This window comes from Onychomys torridus, chromosome 1, assembly GCF_903995425.1.
Source record: "Onychomys torridus chromosome 1, mOncTor1.1, whole genome shotgun sequence".
Lineage (NCBI taxonomy): Eukaryota > Metazoa > Chordata > Mammalia > Rodentia > Cricetidae > Onychomys > Onychomys torridus.
Genome location: NC_050443.1, coordinates 167488568 through 167495430, shown reverse-complemented (window position 1 = coordinate 167495430; position 6863 = coordinate 167488568). Strand labels below are relative to the sequence as shown.

General features: G+C 40.6%; 1 pseudogene; it reads right to left on the bottom strand.

Moving 5' to 3' along the window:
• Window positions 1-1611: 1611 nt before the first annotated feature.
• Window positions 1612-2249, bottom strand: LOC118575590 (annotated as a pseudogene).
• Between the last annotated feature and the right edge of the window lie 4614 nt (window positions 2250-6863).

Sequence of the window (6863 nt, the reverse complement as noted above, 5' to 3'; positions counted from 1 at the left end):
ACTCAGCTGTTCATATTAAGGAACCAGATTCTCTGCTTCTTCAGATATCCTATTTAAAATGACTTGGGACTTATATGTCTTATACCAATAAGCACTTTTAAACACCAGGATTTGGTTGCAATCTTTGTTTTATGATCTTACCACAGAGGAATAGTGTCTTAGGTCAGGTTTCCTAGGAGCAGAAACCAAGACAAGAATGTGCATCACTTGGTGTGCTTATAAACAGACTGATCTAAGTGTCAGAATGATGGCAGAGAAAGATGAAAAAGGAGTTGAGTCAAGATATCATCTTAAGTCCTTTTTGACCTGTGCAACCCTCTAGAGCCTAAATCACTTTATGGTCTTGCCCTATGAGGGGTTGGAATGTTGCTTCTGAAGAGATGTATCTCTCACAGCAAATGCTGTGAGACATTGACAGCCAGCACTCATAAATGCTGGTGTTGAGCATATAGCTGCAGAGAGAAGTGCAAACATAGTGAAGGGAGAGGCAGGAAATTGCCTTCCCACTCAGCTCTTTGTGATAACTCTAAGCCAGAATATTAAATTCACTACAGACTATAGTATCTCATTTGATACATATAATGACTTTGTAAGATAGACCAGGTGGATGTGAACTCTCTTCAGAACTGGTTCCTGTTTTGTAGAGATGGGAAGGTTCCCAGAAAGACTGAATCACTAGATAGATATAGCCAGCTTATGTGAGAGGAGTAGGAACCAGAGCCTAGGGCATCATGACTTTGAGTTTTACATGTTTTCTGCTCTATATCTCTCTCTGTCTTACCTAGTAAAAGTATACAGGAGATGGAAAGACTACAGGCAGGTCAGAAGACATACACCGGTGAGGCAGGATGGAAGAAAGCAAGGTAGGTTCACTGAAATGGACTACTGGAGGAATAACATATGTGATGTGCCCCCTTCTATTTGGGTTAGGATGTGAATTTATAACAATTTTTCTTTTAGTGCAAGAGTGGTACAAAGCTGGTGTGACTATGTATCGAATATCTGATTGGATTTAAGATCCCCTCCTCAAGATAGAACCCACTCCTGACATTATTTAGGTAATCAACAACCTGACAGTAGATACAGCAGGAATCTGAGAGAAAACCAAAATGCTATGGCTCTATTTTTTTAATAAAAAAAATTGTATTTACTTAGACGCATTAAGAATGTCAACAAAACAGCTTCAATTTTTTTTTTTTTTTGCAATTACAGAGTGGTATTCAGTTAACAGAACAACAATTATCTTCATATAAGTTGCATCAGAGACACCTGAAGATGAAAAAATATAAAACAAAAACAAAACAAACAAACAAAAAATCCTACCATCCCCATATATAACTAATTTGTGCTGTGCACCAACAAGAACCTGCTTTAAATTTCCATGCCAATTTACAACCCCCAGACTGTACCAGGCAAGATTAGTGGCTATTGAAAGACACATTCAGTAGTGTGTTAACTATACAAAAAAAGACACTGTACAGTTTAAAAACAAATCTTACACAGCCTTACATTTCAATTTTTTTCTTTAAAAGGAGTGAGTTGTGTACAGGGGGGTTAAATGCTTCGTAGACAAAACAAAAACAAAAAACAAAAAACTGCACTAGAACCAACTTATTCATCATTATCATCTTCTTCATCTTCGTCTTCCTCCTCTTTCTCATCCTCTTCATCCTCTTCCTAATCTTCCTCTTCCTTCTTTTACTTGCTCTTTTCAGCCTTGACGACCCCCTTCTTGGCCACATAGGGTTTTCCTTTAGCTCTGTAGGCAGCGATATCCTTCTTATACTTCTCCAGCTTGGCATCCTTCTTGTAGGGCTGCTTGTCATCCGCAGCGGTGTTGTTCCACATCTCCCCCAGCTTCTTTGCAACATCCCCGATGGACAAGCCGGGGTACTCTCCTTTGATTTTGGGGTGATACTCAGAACAGAACAAGAAGAAGGCCAAAGGAGGCCTCTTGGTTGCATTGGGGTCCTTGAACTTCTTTTTGGTCTCCCCTTTGGGGTGGGGGGAGTGTAGGTTTTCATTTCTCTTTCATAACGAGCCTTGTCAGCCTTTGCCATGTCTTCAAATTTCCCCTTTTCTTTAGCAGACATGGTCTTCCACCTTTCTAAGCACTTCTTCTAGAACTCTGAGAAGTTGACAGAAGAATCTGGGTGCTTCTTCTTGTGTTCCTCCCAGCAAGTTTGCACAAAGAATGTATATAAGGATATTTTGCCTCTCGGCTTCTTAGGATCTCCTTTGCCCATGTTGATTTTCCTCCGTGAGGCACAAATTCTCCCAGTGCTGGTCCGGCTCTCACTTGCCCCGTGCTGTCTCTATGGAGTTCAATGTACTACAATGGCTGTCGCTATGGCTCTATTAAAGGAACATAGCAATAAATGTATTCAGCCATATTCAGAGATCAATGCCTTGCTCAGTCATCATCAGAGAAGTTTCTTCCTGTAGGAGATGGGAACAAATATAGAGACTCAGAGCGAGACAATATGCAGAGTGAGAGACAATGGAACATTCAGTCCTAAAATAAGATGTCTCTGTCAATTGCTTCCTCTTAGGGCTAAGGGACCCCTGCAGAAGAGGAAACAGAAAGATTCACTAAGGAAATGAATCAAGGCATTCTAAACACAGCAGGACCCAATCACAAATGGATTAACAAAGACTATGACACAGGTTCTGTACCATATGGGGTCCTAGCACTGAGAGTGGAAGTGGACAAAGCCTACTTTGTTTTCTTAAACAGAGACTCACTGAGTATACAAACCATTCATAAGGCCAGGCCCCATTCCTGGCAGTAGATGGCCAAAATTAATTTAATGGTATTTTTGTAGGTTCTTTGTCTCATAATGATTTGTCAAGGCTTCTCGTTGTTGTTGGTTTTTTGCAAGTCCTTTGCATATTATGGTTTTTAGTTTTGATTGTGTGTGTGTGTGTGTGTGTGTGTGTGTGTGTGTGTGTGTGTAGAGGCTATCTGTGTGTGAGAATGTGTGTCTCTACATCTGTGTTTCTTGGGCTTTTTCTTCAGCTCTTTTTCTTTTGCTTATTTGATTGTTTTGTCCTATTCTGGTTTGTTGATTTTATATAATCAAGCTTTATTTTACTATTGTTGTGTTTTCATAGATGTCTGTAGCCTAATGAGAGAGAGAAAAAAAGGGTATAGATTTGGGTGGGTGGGCAATGGGAGTGGTCTGGGAGGAGCTAGTGGAAAGGAAACCATAATCAGAACTATTTTCAATTAAAAAGTAATAAAGAAATTAACAACTGAAAAAAAAGTAAGATGTGACAGTTTTTCTGGCTAAGATAGTGCAGTCAATAAGGATCTAGGGTACATCTAGGATGTAATGTGTGGGTCATTTAGGTAGGACTAAATTTCTATAAGCAAAGGCAAGCTGTGTATATACTGAGACAAGATTCTCATCCCCTTCATTGTGTCTCCTCACACCCATTTCTATGTTCTTTTCTATTACTGGCTTTACATCCTCCTTTAGTTTCCAAATCAATTTTGGGTTGTTTGAAAGCCCTTTTCCAACTTAGATAATAAGTAAAGCCCTTTAATCGCAAAGTATGTTTTCTATGAAACAGCAGAATGATGTTAGAGAATTAAATTGATTTACTAGAAACCAAGTTATTAAAAGCTACTCCAATTTTATTTCAGACATAGCATCAACCATCAACAGGGTTCCCAGTGATTCAAAGAGAAAGACAAGGAACACAAATGACCACCAATTTGTTTATAAGATGTAGACAACAAGCCCTAATGGAGGATGACTTGAGAAATCAGAATGATGCATTCAATACAGATTAGACACATATGAAGCCTCATTTTCAATATTGCATCCTATAAAATACAAGAAAAAAAATCACATGATGATAATTTATAAAAACACATAATATGCCCTGGAACTCACATCTGGACCAGAGGTGAGTGCCTGGGGTTATAGTCAGACAGGCCCTTGCCTCTAGGTCCCACCCCTGGGCACCAGCCATCCAGGGAAATCCTGCGCAATTTGGCCCCAGATTCTGGCCATTCAGCGGGCCCTACAGGAAGGTTCTCCTTTTCCAATACTGCAGACCCTACAATCTCCAGACCATGCCCCCACACCCCTCTTCCCGAGGGCCCCCAGACACTTCTTGAGACTCAGAGACCAGCCCCCAGCTCGCATCCCACCTGAAACTACTATCTGGACAAGATACAGAGATCTCAGCCACTTCCTGAGACTCAAAGACGAGCCCCCAGCTCCCATCTGGACCAGAGCTCCCATCTGGACAAGATATGGAGACCCCAGCCACTTCCTGAGATTTAGAAACCAGCCCCAGCTTCCATCCTGCCCTGGAACTCCCATCTGGACTGGAGCCCCCAGCACCCATCCTGCACTGGAGCTCCCATCTGGACAAGATAAGGAGACCCCAGCTACTCCCTGAGATTCAGAGACCAGCCCCAATCTCCCATCCAGCCAGCACTCCCGTCTGAACCAGAGCTCAAAACTGGACCAGAGAGAGGCTCCCTAAATCTGTCATTTCTGTCTGGAACAAGTGCAAGGATAACACCAAGAACGAATCCATGAGGATATGGGCAGATGTCAAGGAAGAAGTACACACAACAAAATAAAGAGCAACACAGCATTATCAGAACCTAGCCCTTCTCTAACACCTAGACCTGAACATCACAGAATGGAAGAAGCAGAAGAAAACAACCTTATAAGTAACATCATGAATAGGCTAGAACCTTATATAGAAGAAATCAAAAATAAAGTGGAGGAACAGACAAACAAAAAATGGGAAGAACATTATAAAAAAAAAAAAAAAAAAACTAGAGGAAAGGACAAACAAAGCAGAAGAAAACAATAAGTCCCTGAAAGAAAATCATGAAAAAGCAATGAAAAAATGAGGGAAATAGTCCAAGACCTGAAAAGGGAAATAGAAAAAATGAAGAAGACACAAGCACAGGGAATGCTGGAAATAGAAAATCTGAGTAAACAAACAGGAACTTCAGATGCAAGTATAACCAATAGAATGCAAGAGATGGAAGAGGGGATCTCTGGTGTTGAAGATACAGTAGGAGAAATAGATTCATCAGTCAAAGAAAATACTAAAACCAATAAAATCATGACCCAAAATGTCCAAGAAATTTGGGATACCATGAAAAAACCAAACCTACAAAATAATAGGGATAGAGGAAGGAGAAGAATACCAACTCAAAGGCACAGAAAATATATATAACGAGATCACAGAAGAAAACTTTCCCAGCTTAAAGAAGAAAATGCCTATGAAGAAACAAGAAGCCTATAGAACACCAAACAGACTAGACACCCCCGCCAAAAAAAAAGTCCCCTCAACACATATTAATTAAACTAAACACACAGAATAAAGAAAGAATATTAAGGGCAGCAAAGGATAAAGGCCAAGTGACTTATAAAGACAAACCCATCAGAATAACACCCAATTTCTCAATGGAGACTTTGAAAGCCAGAAGGAGCTGGACTGATATAATGCAGACACTAAGAGACCATGGACACCAGCCTAGACTAATATACCCAGCAAAACTTTCTATCATCATAGATGAATAAGACCTACTAAAACAAAACCAGACTTAAAAAATACTTATCCAAAAACCCAGCCCTACAGAAAGCACTAGAAGGAAAATTCCAACTTAAGGAAGTCAGATACACCCTCAAGAACATAGGCAATAGATAACAGCACAGCAGTAAATCCCAAAGAGGAGAAGTACACATACACTACCACCAAAAATAAAGATAACAATAGGAATTAATAAGCATTGGTCATTAATATCCCTTAATATCAATGGGCTTAATTCACCTATGAAAAGACACAGACTAACAGATTGGACACCCAAACAGGACCCATCTTTTTGCTGCATAAAAGCAATACACCTCAAATTCAAAGATAGACACTACCTAAAAATAAAAGGCTGGGAAAAGACTTTCCAATCAAATGGTCTTAAGAAGCAAACTGGTGAAGCCATCCTAATAGCCAGCAAAATAGACCTCAAACTAAAATCAATCAAAAGAGATCATGAAGGACATGACATACTCATCACAGGAAAGATCCACCAAGATGAAGTCTCAATTCTGAACATTTATGCCCCAAACACAAGGGCACACACATATGTAAAAGAAACATTACTAAAGCTTAAATCACATATAAAACCCCACAAATTAATAGTGGGAGACTTCAACACCTCACTTTCACCTCTGGGCAGATCTGCCAAACTGAAACTTAACAGAGAAATAATGGACATAACTGATGTTATGACTCAAAAGGACTAAATTGATATCTACAGAACATTCCATTCTAAGAAAAAAGAATATACCTTCTTCTCAGCAACCAATGGAACATTCTCTAAAATCGACCACATACTTGCACACAAGGCGAATCTCAACAGATACAAAACATTTGGAATAACCTCCTATGTTCTATCAGACCACCATGGTTTAAAGTTAGATTTCAACAACAACAAAAACTACAGAAAACAAATGGACCAGAGGTGAGTGTCTGGGGCTATAGCCATACAGGCAACTGCCCCTGGATCCCACCACTGGACACAGGCCATCCCAGGAGGAACTGACAAACTTGGCTCCAGTTTCCGGCCAAAAAGTGGGCCCTGCAAGAAGGCACCCCTTTTCCAAAACTGCAGGCAGAAACATCAGTCTCCACACCCTGCTCCCACACCCATCTGCTGGAGACCCCAGCCACTTCCTGAGAATCAGAGACCAGCCCCCAGCTTCCATCCTGCCCTGGAACTCCCATCTGAACCAGAGACCAGAGGAACTCCCATCTGGAAAAGAGGAGCTCCCATGTGGACAAAATAAGGAGACCCCAGGGACTTCCCAAGACTCAGAGTCCAGCCC